Source organism: Columba livia, chromosome 4, assembly GCF_036013475.1.
Source record: "Columba livia isolate bColLiv1 breed racing homer chromosome 4, bColLiv1.pat.W.v2, whole genome shotgun sequence".
Taxonomy (NCBI): Eukaryota; Metazoa; Chordata; class Aves; order Columbiformes; family Columbidae; genus Columba; species Columba livia.
Genome location: NC_088605.1, coordinates 44899804 through 44918162, shown reverse-complemented (window position 1 = coordinate 44918162; position 18359 = coordinate 44899804).

The following is an 18359-nucleotide window of genomic DNA, read 5'->3' as shown; positions in this document are numbered from 1 at the left end:
GAGCTGCTAAGGCATTAGCTGAACCACCAGACAAAGCGGTCATACACAGAGCACAGACTCACTGCGGAGTTCTCGTAGAACAAGACTTCTGCACCACCAAAATCCAGTAGTATCACTGCTGTTGAGACATTCAAAACTAGTACTAGCCATCTCCTACTTATGCTGTGATGACTGTGATATGCAGCTCTTCCTCAGTTGTGTTTTTAAGCACCAGGCACTCTCCCTTATTTGTGGAAAAAAATCAACTTTCAAATAATATAATTTGTTTCTGATATCACTCCTTTTGTAATACAGAATTACTGATGAAGCAGTTCAGTTTACAATAATTAAATTCAACCTGGAAGAAACATTGAGCAAAGTAAGATAAGTATCACAGCCCTGTTCAACCCAAGAAATTGTGTAGGGTGTGCAATATACAGTTGATTTTCACACTTTACTGTTGAAAAGTTACAGTGAAAAAAAGAAATTAGTGGTTTTCATTCTGATTCGAAATTGTTCAGACAAGTCTGTGCTGGAATCCATGCTGTGCATCTGAATTATTCAGATGGAATGTAATTGCCCACTTACTTTGTGAAAGGAAAGGATAGCTCATAGCCCCCATGATAGCTGAAAGGAAGCTATCAAAGATGAAGGAGAAAGAATTAATTATATTCCTCCCAGTATTTTTAAACTTCCCTATTCTTGAGCCAAAGCATAGACTGCTCTTGATTATCTGTTCAGACCATTTATAATGAATGTGTGCAGATTAAGACAAGAAATCTCCCCGTCTGTGCAAGCACTGATCACAATAGTAGTCCCTAAGACCCATAATTTTCAGCTTCATTCAAAAAGTTTTGCAAAGCTGTACTTAACAGATCTCATAGTTATACACAGCAGAAGTTGATCCTCTGTCCTCTGAAGTGAACACAGCAGGGGTGGGGGAAAGTCTTCCCAAAAATAAACCCTTTTTCAAAAAATCTGATTTCTTAGCTTAACTGAGAAGTAACTATAATGCTAGGTTTTATATAAAACTGCTTTAACATAGTCACACCTATCTACATATCTTATTGTATAGGTTTAACATGACAGGTGCAATACCAAACTAGATATGAAACTCATAGATATCAAATATCTTGCCTATGATTTTTTTTTTTTGCTGAAATAGCTGTTCAAAAAGTGCTGTTTGGATGAAGAAGCATATTGAATTGGTTTTTTTTATTAAGATTTTTAGTTCTCTGACAGATCAATAGTTCCTCCTAGGAAACTATTTGTAGTCCACTGTAGAGTTTTTCAGGAACTGAGTTGTGGTGTTACTATATGGATATTTCTCCATAAAAAATATTGTTGAGACATCCAAACTAGCAAAGAACCTGACTGAAATTTTCTGCTGTTGCAAATGCAAAATGACAGAAAGTGACAGAAGTGGGACATTTTACATCAGCTGAACTCACAACTGAGCATAAAGCACATCTGAAATTATTCTGAAACAACATGAACATTAGAACTCATTACAGTTATTCGTATGACCACTAGCATTTATAGGTATATTTTACATTGCACTTATCAGAGAACGCAATTGTACAAAGATGCACAATGCCCACATTCATTGCATTAAAGAACTTACAATATCGATTTATGTGTGTAGTTACAAAATATTTCTTGCTGCACACAGCTGATCTGATTGTTGTTAGCGAGACATATTGATAAAGATATTATGGGAGACTGATGGCAGTAGCATATATAAGACTGAGAAAAGCTTACTGTTTTATGGATATGATACTGTGTGCAACACTTGTTTAATCAGTAAAAGCCAAAGTGGGCCTGAATACAAACTGCTGTTTTCAACTTAGTTCCAAGAATGTAAAGAATTTAATTTTTAAGATTTATATGTCTCTCTTGTCCACAGGGAGCAGGAGCCCTAGCAGTCTAATGCTCTGAATTCCAAGATTGCTCTCATATCATCTTTTATTAATAAAACCGTCAGTCACAACAGTGGTCTTATATTTTGTTACAGATTTCTTCTTTATTTTTCTACGATAAGAGGCTCACAAAGAGTTTTAGTTGATCACCGACTGTATTAAAAATGAAACTATATCTAAGAGAAAAAAGTGTGTTTAAAATCAAGTTATATTTTGAAGTGTTACAGGAGAAAAAAAATCAAGAACAAAAAAACAACAATCATTAACTGGTTTGAGACAATGAAAGTTGCTAGCACATGGCAAAGACTGACCTATGGTTGGTGTCTGATATATATTCTCCATTGTTTATCACCAAGTTCAGAGGACCTCCGTAGAAAAACAAAGGTCTACATGTGAGTGTTGGTAAAGCCATAGTAATAACCATCTATCTCCTGAAGGAACAAAATAGTGTGTTTACCATTCTGTAACAAATGGCACTTCCTTGAGAAGTCAGGCAAATCACTCTTAAAAAAAAAAACAAAAACAACAACAAACTCTCAGCACAATGACTGGAATTTTATTCACACCAGAAGAATTGGGATCTTCATTACCTCTCTGCACATTATGCTGTGGAATAAATGATGATCTCTTCCAATCTGCTGCAAGGTTTTGTAACTGCTGGTGAACTCAGTTCAGTGTTATTTCTACCAGCATCATTTAGGACAGAGTATATTCAGGTGGACTCAAGTTAGCTTACCAGTAGTCTTGTTTTGAGCAGTTTTCCCACTAGTCTTGAGCATGTACTTCAGCAGAGCTCCAGTTCTGTACAGACACTTCCTTTTTTTTTTTTAGTTCTGCATAGTCTCACCAAATTTGAAGAAGCCTAAATTTCTGCAGTTATTGCTGTATCCTCTCACCTCAGATACTTTACAATAAATTCACCTGTGATTTTACTTTCTACAAAGCAACAGTCACAAACTTTTAATTAGGCTAAATAAAATCACTTGGCATACACAACAGCATGGCAAGCCTAAGATGTTTTTTATGGCAGGAAAAGTATTAGAGAAAGCAGTAGTATACATCCATCTTTAAGATGGTCTAATTACCTCAAACAGACCAAGTCAGCAAGATATCCAAAATTTAATATAGGAACAAATGCATAGGCAAAAATAGAGAAATATTTGTTAAATATTTCATCCCTCTTACCTAGCTGGCATATAGACTTAAAAATGTAACAGCAGATTTGTATCCAAACAGGATACAATTTGGTCTACTCTCAATGCTCTGAGCTATCTGGTCTTCCAAGTTCTTCCCACGACATTTACAAATCACTCCATCAGAACCTCCCTCATTTGAGATCAGAAGGGAGGAGAAACAGGAGATAAATATTTAGGAATTTGCCACTGTGCAAATCAGCTGTATTTCAGACTCCAGATACTCCTTCCCCACCTGGTAACAACAGCCTGCTTTCCCCCCACCTGTTCTTTGTACACAACCAAGGCAATGCTCATGACTTCAAGGCTGCAGTGACATCCACAGGGCATTCAGGGCTCTTCATCGCGGCAATGCCCCAAAAGCCAGAAGTAGGTGCAATTATCGTTTAGTAACTGTTAAGGGATGGACAATTCAATTCACCACAGTCTATGGAATTTTCAAGACAGGATGATGAAGTTCCACAGACAACTTGGATTGATTTGCAGTGAGGATGAATGCAGAACTTCCTCAGAAAGGGGTAGCCAAAGTTTTAGGGATTGGGAATTACCTGCTATATTAGCCCTATACCTGTTCATTCAAGGAGAAAAGCATTAGATTTTTTGTAAAGGTGGATAAGCATGAAAACCTGTGCATGTTTAGTTTACCTGCAATAATCAAAGTAATACTGAGGATGTTCTGAGCACTGCTTACCTACTGTTTCTGTACAAGAAGAAATAGCATCGTTACACAGGATGGGGAAGGGAAATCTACCTCCCTTAGAAATAGGTCTTAACTAAACAGGTATGTGAAAATACTCTGTACCTGTGATTAGGAAACTTATGTTCTGACTTGTTATTTATCACTCCTGGAATTAAGTCATGCTTTTTCCTTTCAAGCCTCAAAGACACTGTCAAAACCAAAATGCCTAAGAAAGAGTTAAACCATTTACTCAATAATTCATTACTACTATTTGAAGAAATTGAATTTTAATTTGAAGCCAAGTGTAGAAGCTTTGGTTTTGTTTTATTTCAAGTCTAGTGCTGACACCAGCAATTAATCTGTTTCTCTTCTTTCTTACTTCCATTCTCATCAAACCTCCCCAGCTCTCGGCTGTAGACTCACAGTAATTTCTTATTAAGAAAACCTGTTCCTTGTGCTGTGCCTGCCATTTCTGTGAGGAAGCCATATTACTAGTTTCTGAGCAAGAACTCATCCTAAATACAGTACCTATTGTCATTCTTAAAGTCACTGCACTGGGCTGTCAGAATCTGCTTAACAAAATCTAAACACACCTTCAAGTAAATAATATAATTATACCGAAAACATCTGCAACACTTTCCATGGAGCTAGCTGAATTACAATGCCAGCATGAGATGTCTACACAACTTTTCTGATGATTATCCTGTTGGGGATTTTTTTGTTATTGTTTTTGTTTTGTTTTGCAACCCTATGATTTTTATTTGCAGGTGAAGCCGTAAAGTCATTTACATACAAAGTGCAGAATATCAGCAAATACTAGAAACCATTCATTTCAATGAAGCAATATCCGTTAAAAATAATCCTGTCCCTGTCCTCTCAGTTCAGCCAACATGCTGTAAATTAATTCAGCGTGTTGCACATTTTGAAGCAATGGAAGTTTTATATACTATCGTTTCTTATAATGTTGCCAGCTTCAGATATTCCTTACAATAAATATAAAGATGCCTATGCCATTCTTAGAAACCTTTGAGCTCTAAACATTAATGTTTTCATCCATTCTTAGCAAGTTCCTTGCTGTTCTGTTTACTGCACACAACGTGCATCTTAAAAGCCTCAAGTCTTCAGCCACAAGCCTCAACCGCAACGTATTTTCAAACCTGGCAACACTATTGTTGATCCTACACAACTGAAAACCATAGATAGCTTCAGAAAAACAAAACAAAACAAAAACCAAAAGCCAAACACAGAACAAAAAGACACCACCCCACACAACAAACATGCACACCACCGCACACACACAATACTTCACCAAAACAGAAATTCTCCCTACTAATTTTTTTGGTCATGTGCATTACATGTTTAAAAGTAATATTATATACAAAGAGCACACAGCTAATTTTGCAGTTCATTTATATTTTATATATACTAAGCATAATGCTGATTCAAATTCTCTCTTTCACATAATCTGACCAAAAAAAAAAAAAAGCCACAACATTTTCCATTAGAAAGAGAGTGTGTTTTCTGCAACACAGAATTTAAATGACAATAAATTTAGTTTCTAGTGATTACTTACAAAATAACTTTTCATAAAAATAACTGAAATTTAAATACTGGAAGGTCTTAATTGTCATTCTAATTTATAAATAACAAAGAGGAAAGACATAATTTCCAAGTATGTTATATTTTTAGACTGTAAGATCTGAATGACAAGAAGATTTTAATTTCTAGTAGTGAACACTGTCACTGATGAGCAGGAACACTGATCACCCCATGAAAGACTCACTTGTACTGCTGTAGCATTCTGCACCACAGTTCCACACATCACTGGTCAAATTACTGTAGCAGGATGGAATTAATTAAGCACATTTCTGTGGAGTATTTTGATTGCTCCCTCTCACTGTGGCTAGAGGGATGCTCATGAAGGGCCTGATTAATGCCTTACTGATCCTTAAGTTACCTGACTGACTAAAAGCCCCCAAACCCAAGTTCTAATAGATGCTGTAGCCTGGTATTTTCAGAAAATACACATGATCATATATTTCCATATTCTGCGTTAAATAAACTAGCAGTTAATTAGCTTCTGACACACCAATGCTTAGTATAAATACATGAAGAAGTAGTCTCTGCCACTGAAAGCCATATAACAGTACGTATATCCAAGACATAAGACAACAGATGGATGCATATAGATACATTCCCTGTTGGCTGTCATCCAGGGTTATTATGAGGTGCAGGAGCCAACCTGCAGAGCCAACTAGCTTCCATTCACTGGATTTATTCAGCATCACCAACCCCATGTCTGAGCTGGGAGCCTCTACTGCAGCAGCAACTGTGACACTGTTAAATAAGCCAGGCAAGGTTAATTACCGATGTCTTTATGTATTAGGATGACCTGCAACAAGGAAGACAACTCAGGGAAACTATAGTGTGGTTAAATACAGGTAAAACACCAAAACACCAGACTTTTTTCTTTCATTCTTTTTGGTTTTGTTTTGTTTTTGTTTTGTTTTTGTTTTGTGGTTTTGTTTGTTTTTTTGTTTTTTGTGGGTTTTTTTTATTATTTTTAAGCTCTCCATTGCTGTAGAATTAATTTTCTATCTCACAAGCACAGCTTTTAATCAAGAAGCTGATTCACTCAATGTTACTTTATTTAATCAAAAATCAGCATCCCTACAGCACGTTTCTCCTCTCACAGTCTATGTTGCTAGGTTGGGCAGTAACTGAATAGCTCTCACATGCAGATGTATTACAGACCTACAAAACATTACCACAATTTACTGAGTCTGGTGAGGATGCTTTTGTTACAGCTTTTGTTTTAATTCCAGTACTGTGTCTGACTCCTAGGGCCATGAAGTAAGTCTCTCTAAAAAGAGCTACAGATTTATTCCTTTACTTTGAATAAGTGAAAATGTGTTTTGTTGAAACCTCCTGAGAGTAAATGGATTTACTATGGAATCCCCTTTTGTTTATGGGTTTGATGAAAGCATTTGGCACTTAATGATTCCCAGGCTATCCCCAGTTTAAAAAAGAAGAAATCAAGTGTGCTGAGTGTTAAAATGTTTTCCACCAACCTCAAAGCAAACTAAATACAAAGGCTTGCTTCAGGTGTCAAATTGGTATGGAAGCGTAATGCTTACTGACTTGCCTTTTCAACATTTAGACTCAGTATAACATCACATTTTGTTGTTAAAACAGAGATATGGGGTGAGCCAGGATAAGTGGCCACCTGAAATCCAAATATTTTCTATCAGTTTTATCATCTACTACCCCTCCCATCTTCAGTTTCTTCACAGAACTTTGCAAAAATGGAGATTACAGGCAGGTATTAGCTCACCACAACCAGCCCTACACAGAATTGCAGATTGAAATTTATTTAAACACAATGAACTTCCATTAGATTATTAAACTCCTCATAAGAGATTGTTTTATATTCCTCTACCAAACTGGTTCAATGAGCAAAATTTCTAACAGAAAGTTACTAACACTATAAAGACAGAAGACACAATAAATTGACACTGCTAAGAGGCTTTATGCAGGTCTAGTTAACAGCAGTGACAGCTTTTGGTGAGCGAACACTGTTTAAACTGAAGCAGAGAAATATTACGCAAACCTACAACAACTTTTAGACCAATACTAATTGCTCAGAAGTTACCAGGAATTAGGAAGCTCTTTCACACATCCTATGCTACCTACAAATATCAAAACTACCCATTCCCATCTGGAGCAGTCAAGACTTCAGCAACATAAATATTTTAAACGTAAAAAACACTTAAATTTTCTCAGAATCCATCAGCTGTCAGTACCATCCCAGACAATCAGTTTCTTTTTAAGAAAAGCTCAGGCGTAACATGCTTATCTTATCCTATTGCCTAGCCAACCTATTTATCCATTTCAGCATTTGCTCCTTCTTGTCAGGCTCTTGGGGTTCTCCTCTTAATATCAGTTCATATTTGTTGAATTCAAAGCATGTACTTAAAGAAGCTGCAAGACATGTCCGTGTCCATGCAGAGTACAATGTGTGAGATGTTGGTTCTTACTGCATTAGCTGTTTTCAGTCTGTCATCTACATGGAAAAAAAAAAAAAAAAATCTTTAAGGCTATTCAACAGTTTGTACCCTTTTTACAAAGGCAGTTCAAAGTGCCTTCAGTAAGGCCCCTTCCACACAAGAAAGATACTTTTTATTTTTTCATTTCAGAGGAACAACTTTGTACTGAAAACATTTATATAATTTGTTACTTGTATGGATCCTTCAGCAGCAAGAATACAGACACCATGTAACATGTCTGGGCATGCAGAATCACTCTGCCAAAAGAAGTTATTCCGTCTCTAAAAATATATTTTTTTAAAATATTTTTTTAAAGGGAGAGGGAAGGGGAAAAAAAAAAAATAGGAAGGAAAATAAAAGAAGGAAAAATCCAATCCTTTTGCCCTAAGGTTCTTTCTACCCTGGATACCTTTAGCTTATTCCCTATAATGAATTGTTGACAACTGACAGTTAATAGAAACTGTGAGGAATAAACAGATACACATTTACATACTGCTATAATTTCATAGAAGCTTTCTGCAGTCACTCCATACCTCTAAAATCCAAGAGCTATTGAATATTAAAGTTTCAGGAGATTTGGCTGTTCAAACACACTTCTACAGCTTGGCAAAGAGTTCCCCAGCTATAAGGGGCAAATCTCCTACATTAAAACTCTCAGGGTAGTCATCCTCTAAAACCTAAAATTCTTGCAATCTTGGCCTTATTGCTTTTATTTCACACACAAAAAGGACTTTATAATGAGAAACCTTTGAAGTACCTCAGGATATTTCCTAATGCAATCCATGAGTTATTTTGAGAAAACCAGTCATTATAATTCTAACATTGAACTTGGCTTGCCTCTTGATTCATTGGATTAATTATTACTATTCTTTTAAAAAATATGATGCCCTCATGGCAAATCCGTCCTGACTATCAGACGTTCTCCTGATTCAATCACCTGTCACTGAGCAGTCAGAGCAGCCTTGTTCAAAGTTACAGAGCCATTTGCAGAAGTGCCACAGGCCTAAGAGCTTTTGGTTGGGGAAAGTTCCTAAACTGCCAGTTACTCCACTGTCTCAAATAATTTTTCCTTTCATATACAGAAAAACTGAGGTCAGAATAATTTCCAAACTAAAGGAAAGAACCAAAATAAACATAATTTTAGGTCTGTGTGACATTTCAGGCTTGTAGCTTCCTTCTTTGATACAGTTTAAACCTGCTTCCTACTAGGCCACTGAATGCCTCCAACTTACTCTTAAAGAGTCTCTGAAAGGTAATCATAGATGCAATATTATGTGCATGAGCCATTAGATTGGCCCAGTTTATAATCAAAAGGATTTCCTCCCTCCCTTCAGACATCTTTGTTTTCCACCAGTTCCCTCCACAAATCACTAAGTCAGATATCGCTGAAAATTACTTCTCCATTTCTTCAACCCAGTTTCCTAGCATATTAGCATGTAAGAGCAGCTCACAGGAAGGGTCTGTGCCCACAGGCAAGTAATGAGAGTAGTGGTTCTTATTTACAGTTGCAGTTTAATTAATCCACAGTATAATTCTGTGAGATGCAGTAAGAGAAAAGCAAGCCAGCATCTTAACGGTACAGTAAATAAACCTACAAGGACATCAGCTCAGTCTGATATAAATCTACATCTTCATTTTGAAATGGGCGTACAAGGGAAGCAGAACACTCTGAAGGGAACAGTAGAATTAGTAAGAGATAAATGGAACGCAACAAGAATTGTCAGAATTTGTTTCCACACAAGAAACAACTACATTAATTGTTTTCATCCTGGCAAGGGCAAAATTGAAGAGTAATGCGACAAAGTTTCACAAAATCCCTTGTACTGTGAAAAAGTGAATCAATCATTCACTACCTTTTTAAAAATAAAAGAGACATCAGACCACTATCACGGTCAGACTAGTCAGAACAAACCAAAATAGGGCTCTTTGTACAATGCAGTATAGTTAAGCTTGATGCCACCAAACATTGCAACTACCCACAAACATGTTTGTTGGTTTGATTGGTTGGTTTTTTTTGTGTATAATTCCTGAGCCACATGTTGTCCAAATCTGGGAGGGTATTCAGAGAAACACCACCATGAGTGTCCTGTGCCCTGATACTTTCCCATAGTGATCAGGTAGAGAATAATATACTTAGCACAGCTCTGATTCACTCGGGAAATGTCACTCTTCTGCTGACACTTCACTGTCAGCAGACCTACCCATGGAGCGGTGCACTTTCATCTGTGAATCCAAAAATCAACAAGCTGAAAGCTACTGACTGCAGCAGAGCTCTTAAGGAACATTAATTATTTGTATAATCTTAAATGTTTGTTATCAATGTTTCCTTTTTCCTTAGTTTTTTCTTACCATTTTCTCTTAACTGTCAAAAAAGACAGCTTATGCTACTGACAGTTGGATAACAAGCAACCACCACCCTTTCCCTTCCCCAACTAAAGAGAAGAATCCCAGCAATTTTTCTTCTTTTCTGCCAGTTTGTGCAATTCAATTAACCATTTCACCATCCAAATTATTAAAACAGTTATAAAATTTAGGATAACACACATCTTGACAAATTGCATTCCAGGAAACATTAATTCACAGAAGATTTCCTGAAGCTTTATCATGGACTGATGATGTCTACTGAAGCATAAAAGCACCTATGCCACAGAAGATATATTCCCTTCTACTTAAAAACTAATCAGGAATATATTTCCTTGTAAGCAAAAATCAGTAATGCTTTCCTGTAAATGGCACTATGTTCACCACGATACCTGAATAAACACAATCTCTTGCTGAGACTCCATCTCTGTTCCAGATCCCAAACCTCTATATAGTCACCTGGTTTACAAAAAGATTGCAAGTTTTACATTAAGATCAGGTAAAATAAGAGAACAAACTCTCTTTTTTTTTTTTTCAGTATGTTAGTCATAATCTGTGGCAGGTGGAAAGAGGTCAATACAAAGGTTTTTTAAAAAATAAAAATGCTGCCACTGGTCAACAATAGGTCTCCCTGTAATGTAGGAAAGGAAAAGCCAAGACACTGTATAGTACATTACACAACAGAAGTCACTTTCAGTTTTCCCCAAAGTAAGGTAAGGTATAGGGGAAGTCACCATAACAGTTCTTCTTTCTTTTCCCACTATGAGATACAAACTTCTACAACATCCTTGGGCTGGCAGTAGTACTTGCTGAAGTCAAGTGCAGACACTGGTTTAACTCACCAGCCTTGTAGGGGAGGGGGGATGGGAGGGAAGCCATTGCTACTAAAAATAACCCAAGTTATAGTTTGTTGCATTATGAGCCAGTTTAACTAATTGAGGTTGTGTAAAAAAAAAAAAAAAAAAGGAAAGAAAAAGAAATAGTGCAAATTAGCAGGATACAAGCAAAACAGCTAGTACTGACACCCTGGCAGCCATACAATGTAGGTGAATTGATGCCCCAATTCATGTTCGGGCTCGATTTAAAGTGCGCTTCTAGATGGCCTTTCTCAGTTTAATTTAATCTGATGGGAACCCATTTTGTGTGCTTGTAGACCCCTTCATGATACAGTCCAAAGCAAATGGGGACAATCCAGAGATTTGCTTCAAAAGCACATCCCTGACCTGAGCTGAAATGCGTGGGCACAGGCAGTCCCATAGGCCCCATCAGCATCAGGGCCACTACAAGACCAGACCATGAGAAAATAAGGAAAGGAGTTAGAAGGTGCAAAAAAAAAATATCACACTCTTTAACAGTTAGGCCAAGTCAAATACCCAAGGAACTATAGCCACTGCTGTTTTTCTTACCTACTTCTTACATTTTCTGTTCAAAAAGCCATGAAGAAAAACTAGGAGTGGGCATATTCCGTGTTATGCATCAAAATATCTCAGCAAACAAAAGCAAAGGTTTAGGAGGAGGTTGCTGACACTTAGCTATCTTTGTCCTCTGTGGCACTGTGACAATGCAAAAAGGTGAACATTTTACTTAATTGTCTTTTTAACATTTTTTTGTTAAGGCAAATCTTTTAAAGGAAGTTGGATAAGATTTTTTTTCCCTGTACTTTAAACTGAAACTGAGTAGTATTTCAGTCTGAGTAGCCATTTAACCATATTCTGAAAGTATCTGGCAGTACAACTTCAGACAACATTTAATAAATATTACCTTAATGGATCAGGCTAGTAGCCAGGATATTTTATCTACTGATGACTAAAATTGGACTTTTCTGAGGAAGGTACAAACTGGATACTTACAGAATGGCATATTCACAAGAGAAGACTTTCTCTGGGCCCTATTAACGTTTCAGCACTTAAAACATAAATCATTTCAGTTCTGTGCCCCTTTGCCAAGTACCTCTGGCACTTTCATACCTGAGTATGAGCTAAAGCAAAGGTACTGGCTGCTTTCCAGGTTAATGAGTTTCCAGTCACTAATGAAAAGATGAGAGAGAAGCCCTGAAATGCTTGCAAACAGCTCAAGTATTTTGTTGCGCTAGCAGTGCATCTGCCTTGGGAGCAGTAGCCATCAGACCACATTTGTCTTTTGTGGCATCCCATCTCTCCGACCTTGTTTTTGTGCCACCACTTTTTCCCACCTAAGGACAGTGCCAGTATCAGCCTAAATGTAAAAAAAAATAACTCCCATAACATCTTCGTGCCCTTCACGCTGTTTCTGTCTCCCCTTTCTCCATTTGGTTCTGGAGATCAATGTGACAACAACAGCAGCAGCTGTGTACATTAGCTGAAAACATTTCAGCTGTAACTGATCTAACTGAGACATCATAACTAGACTAATGTTCTCATTGTTAATTTGTAGTGCACTCATCAGTGCTTCAGACACAGATAGGGCTTTTTGCAATTTTACAGATGAATTCACTCCAATCATGGTGTAACTTTCCAAGTGGTTTCTGAGAAGTCAGTCTGTAAGTTCACTGAGGTAAATCCTAGCACACAGCGTTAGTCATAAGAAAAGAAGAACAGCTGAAACAAATACAGGAGAAAAGGGAACACAAATATCCAACACAGCAGGAATTCTTCTCCCTTCCAATAGCCACAGAAACTCCATGATAACCACAGGGTTTAGCAGTCCCAATATATGAGTTGCTACTTGTAATCACCTTCCTGCTCACCTGCTCTGGGACAGAAGAAAAGTTACGCTAAATTTAATAAGGCTTTCCAGGCAGTTCTTAGCTTTTGACTGTCATCCTGGGCCTATTGCACGTATAAGACATATTAAAGCAATTTTCTCCTAAAATAACTCCAGCAACTTTAAATTTAATGCATTCTCTATATTATTACACTTATTGTTGAGCACAGCTATTGCTCGTCCTGTATTTTAAGAAGATGTACCCATCTTCTTAAAACATTATAACCATAAACCAGTTACAAGAGTATTTCTGGACCACTGAAGTCTGCAGTCACTACGCACAGTTGTCATGGCAGAACAAGTTCAAGTTATAATACCACAACTGAACATGCTGTGAAGATAAGAAATTCAGAGTCATTATGGAAACAGAACTTCTGAGAATTTCTGCCAGCAGTTCATCACCAACATGAAGGTGTGATCACTTTAGCTTTTAGACGGGGAAAAATCCAAGCAACGCTTTCATACAGCACCCAGGAACTGTTCTTGGAATAAGTGAGAAGACAGAATACAATCCCATATTGTACAATTCCTAACTCCCGTATGCAGTTGCCAAAAAAACAGCAGTTACTGCTTCACATCGTTCCTAACAGTCCCAGGAGTTCTGGGTAAGAACTCTGCTGGCATGTCATGGTCACTCAAAATTTCATAGAGACAGCAGAGAGTGGGCATTCACTCTCTCCTATAACTGGCAGCTGCAATAACAAAAGGTACTAATGACTTTAATTTTATGGATCTGCACCAATCCCACTTGACTGCCTTCTCTCTCTCTCTCTCTATCTATATACATATACATATCTCAACAGGCTCATGCACTTGTTTTAAACTACAAGTAACAGTAAGCTAATGCTCCTCTTCTTTAAATTGATATTAAGAAGGAAAAACTCAAATTAAACAGCTTTATTGCCTTGTACTTGTGTGTGCCTGTCTGCAAGTTTGCATGAATCCTAGGCTGGAATGTGTATGATTTTATCACAAAGAAAATGTGATGGTATTATTCATATTCACCTCTTCTGGGATGCAGAGTCCAGCCAACAGGAATGCCTGCAGTTTTGGGAAACCATAGCAAGCAAATAGGAGAGTCTTCCCTCTTGCTCCAGAGTGGCAGCAGAAGCCCTATTTTTGCTATTTTAGAGGGTCCTCCTGTTTCCCTTTGCCCACGTCTGTCACAACTGGGCAGCAAGCAGCCCAGTGGTCAGGGACAGCCCTGTTGATGAAGACATTAACTTCAGCAACACTGAATCAGTTCCACTGTCAGGAAAAATGGACCAGTTTAACTCTCAGAAAACCTACACCAGTGTTTAGGCCTCTTCATCCCGACATGAAAGAGAAGTGCTACAGCTGGTTAAATAATTCTGCTCAGAAGATTAAGTATGTAACTGAGGCTTTTGAAGGGAAAAGCAAGAGTGGCTGTCATGCTTTCCGCTGTTCTGATAGCCATGCACTTTATGAAAGATGCCAAGTGCTATTGCAAACACAGTTTGTACTTCCATGACAGTAAGTGCTTCTCTGCTCCTTTTTATTACTACAGACCAGTGCTTTTGATCCATCAGCAGTTCTCGGCACACATTCCCAAGGAAAATTCTTTGAAATGTACCTTCATCTTGATCGCAGACCTCAAGCTGGTCCATACCGTAAGCACCAGTGCAAAGAGCTGCAGTTGCTTTGTGCAGAACTTTATCTGATTACCAGATTTCAAAGCAGCTAAACCCAGGCTAATCCACCACATAAAAGAGTCAAACTATTTTTATTTTTAATGCAGGTTCTTTCTTTTAAAACCTAACAAGGGGCCTAAATTTCAGAACAAAATTTAGCGTAGCGTTTTTTGTGTCCCAGAGCCAGCCTGCTGCAGTTTATCACGGAAGATTATATTGTATTAAGAATATTATTCTAGAAATAATAGAGCATTAGAAATACTTAGTAAAATCAAACCTACATAGAGATCCAAGAAAATGTTATGAATACAAAAGAAAACCCCAAAACACATGAAGAAGATGAAAATGGAACAGCTTAATCTATTCATAAGCAATGAGCAATTACTACTTTATTCTGATACTACTAATAAATACTACAAGGACATCAATGTTTTAGATTCTGCTCAAAATAATGCCTAACAAAGATGACTGCACATAAAGACTAATTCATTTATCTACTCAATTTGACACAGAAGTCACTTCATAGTAAGCTGTGTCAGTTCTTTTTAAAAACACATAACATCTGCAACACTTAAAAGAAGTATTAATAAATGCTTAAGGATTGGGAGCTCCAGCTGCTGTGAGAATGAAGGAATCCTCATGACATCAGAAAGCAGGAATTATATTTCATTCACCCTATTTGCCATGGTGAAAAAAAGTCAACATGATCCAGATGTTTGTTCTGGGTGTTAGAGAGCGTCTCTGTGGTAATTATTGTCCGAGACACAAGCTTTTTCTTTATAGAGCTGGAATAATTGATTTAATTCAGAGGTAAAGAACTCAGAAATATAGCAGCCTTCTTTTATTACTCTTTCAGGGTAGAGGACATGGTTTAACATTTTTTCACATTTTGGGACTTAACATGAAGTCGTATGAAGTTAACCAATTGCCAAACAAATCAGAACAACACTGTAGTCCAATGAGTATATAATAGTGATACAAATATATAATTAAGCATTAGCATGGCAACTTAGGTTTCCTACCAAGTCACATGAAATTCTGTGTTTTGTAATACATGTCATTTGTCAATAAAGTTACAAAGATTTCTTTGTAATTATTTTCAATTCCATATGAGAAGGATTCTGCTTTTCTTTTTAATACAGGGAGAAAATAAAGATTTGAGTGCAAGACATAGTACAACCTTTTTTTTTTTTAATTTCTTTCTTTTTTTCTTTTAAACTGTGTGCACTTACTTGCACCAAAACCACTATCTCTGAGCTCATGTAATTCCTTATTCTACTCCCAGGAGCACTTACAAATATGGAGAAGCTGAGCATCCAAGGAGAAGAGAGCTGTCTCACCACAGGCCCAGCATGACTCCACTGAGGTGACAAGCTGTGAAAGTGCCCTGCTCCTCTAGACAACCTCATGCTTTTGGAAATACACCAAGCAGAAACAGTGGTTTAAATAAGTCATCAGCATAGACACTTAGGCCAACATTACAACTGAGCAGTAGCACCAGTACTTGCAGAAGTAGCAGAAGAAATTGCAAGCATTGCTATGTAACAGAAAAGAGAGCAGTAAATAGCTATAAAAGCTGGCATAGAAGTTTCCATCATTAAATTACAGAACAATGATACAGTATATATTTACAGCACATCCCTTTTCTTAATCTGTTTTCCAATACCAGCTGTAAGAAAAAAAAAAAACACGTACCAGTTTTCCTTCATTTGCTTAACTGATGATCAGTGCTTCTCTGACACAGACAAGCTTTATGTTGCACAAACAGTGCAAACTGAACGGCAGTGTAAAACAAATTCTATTTGCTATGTTATTAGAGCTCTTGAAGCAAGAGAAAATACAGAAGCTTTGCAACAGTTCTGCTTTCTCCTGAGCAGGCTTAAAATAAAATGGAATTTATTCAACTGCAAAACCCAGACAGACTTGGTAACAGAAGCACACAGGGAATGCTCTGGCCTTCCCTCTTTTTGCTTTAGTCTCCTTGATGTTGACAACACAGGCGTCACAGGTATAAATTAAAAGCCTTAATGGTGACACTAACTGCGAAATTCTCATCCCTATGTGGACAGTCCACTGTGATGTCTGTGAAGTCGTCTTAACTCCAGCATACCAACAATACTGTGCAAATAATTAGCACAACCCATTGGGCTGGTGTCAATCTTCCGTGTAACACCTGATTTCAAAGATTCTATCAGTTGAGAAAAAAATAACGTGAGCCACACAACAAAGAAACTTACAGCTTCAGTTAACTAAGTCTTTAGAGACAAATACAATAACCTCCTTATGCACCTACATTATGCACCAAATAGAAATTAGTCAGAAATACTGGTCTTCGGCTACTGCTTAAGTGAAAATGCTTGCAGTGGGCATTTATTTTACACAGCATAATTTATTGCCAAATGCTGCAGATCCATACAAGCTGTGACAGTGTTTGCCCACATCCAACTTGTAGTATTGGAATTAATCACGTGTTGCTGCAAAGCCTGAAATATATCTGGATTCCTCTGTAAAGAGGCAGTATACATGGCACAAAACTTAAAAGCCTCTGGAACAGGTCCTACTGAAACTTCCCTGAGGTGATCAGGAAACGATACAGTGAGACTTTAATCTCTATCACCCACCAGGTTCATGAATTAGCAATGAAAGGAGCTCTTCCAGGAAGACAGACACTGACTGACATCTGTTTTGTACAGAAAGGCTGTAACAGCACTCGGAAATTTGTGGGCGGGGTAGGAATGAACCCAAATTATTGGCACCAGGTTTAGGAAGCTGCCTGGCGGTTCCCACCTCAACTCAGATACAGGACACTTCCAGAGAAGTAGCCAAAGCATAGATGAAATTCAAATCAAAATGTTCATGAAGATGTTGCAACAAAGATGTCCTCTGCAAAAAAAAAAAATTAGGATTTCAAGCAAGTTCTTGAATGAACCTCCAAAAAGACGAACAAAACACATTCAGTGAAATCCTATCAATTTTTAAGGGTTTCAGGAATGTGTTGAACTGTTTGTTGACTAAGCATTTCTTCAGAGCTTCATAGATGAGGAAAACTTTGGGTTAAATCTGTTGTTATTTCCCCCAAAAAACAACCAAACACAAATCCTAGAATGATTTAACAAACTGCATAATTGCCTAGATCATTCTAACATTTTTATGGAGAGTGGAGTGAGGAAACAAGGAAAACATTCCAGTAGCTTAGAAAACTGAAATTTCTAACTAAACTATTTATGAAAGCACCCTGCTCCCAGTGGGAGCAGGTAGCATATCAAAACACACTTTTTTAAACCTGATTGTCTATGTAAGTAACTTGCCAGGTTCAAATTACCAATGATATGCATGAGTAGCATGTTTAGAAATTACTTGAAAATAGAAAAAACATTTCCTTCAGTGGTCCCTCAAAATTTTTGGCAATATTTGATGTCTTTATACACCGAAAGACCTTAAAATCAGCAAAGGTTTTGGTCTGAATCTTTCTGCATCTTAGATCTCCTCTTGCGGCTAAGAAACCATAACAATGCTATTGCTTTTTTACTACCACTGTAATACATTAACATACACTTAGTCTGCAAGAGGGGTTTAAAATTTCTTTTTTTTTTTTTCTTTTGTTAAATGAAGTGTCAGTGAAGGACCCTGGGTGGTTACAGTTTCATCACTAAATGTACCTGCCTAGATTTGAAATAATCTTCCTTTACAGACAATAGGAAGAAATATTTCTATGAAATAATTAATTTTGTCATGACTAAGGTAACTGAAACAGGTCAGAGAATGACACCCTGAAGTTCTCTCTAAAA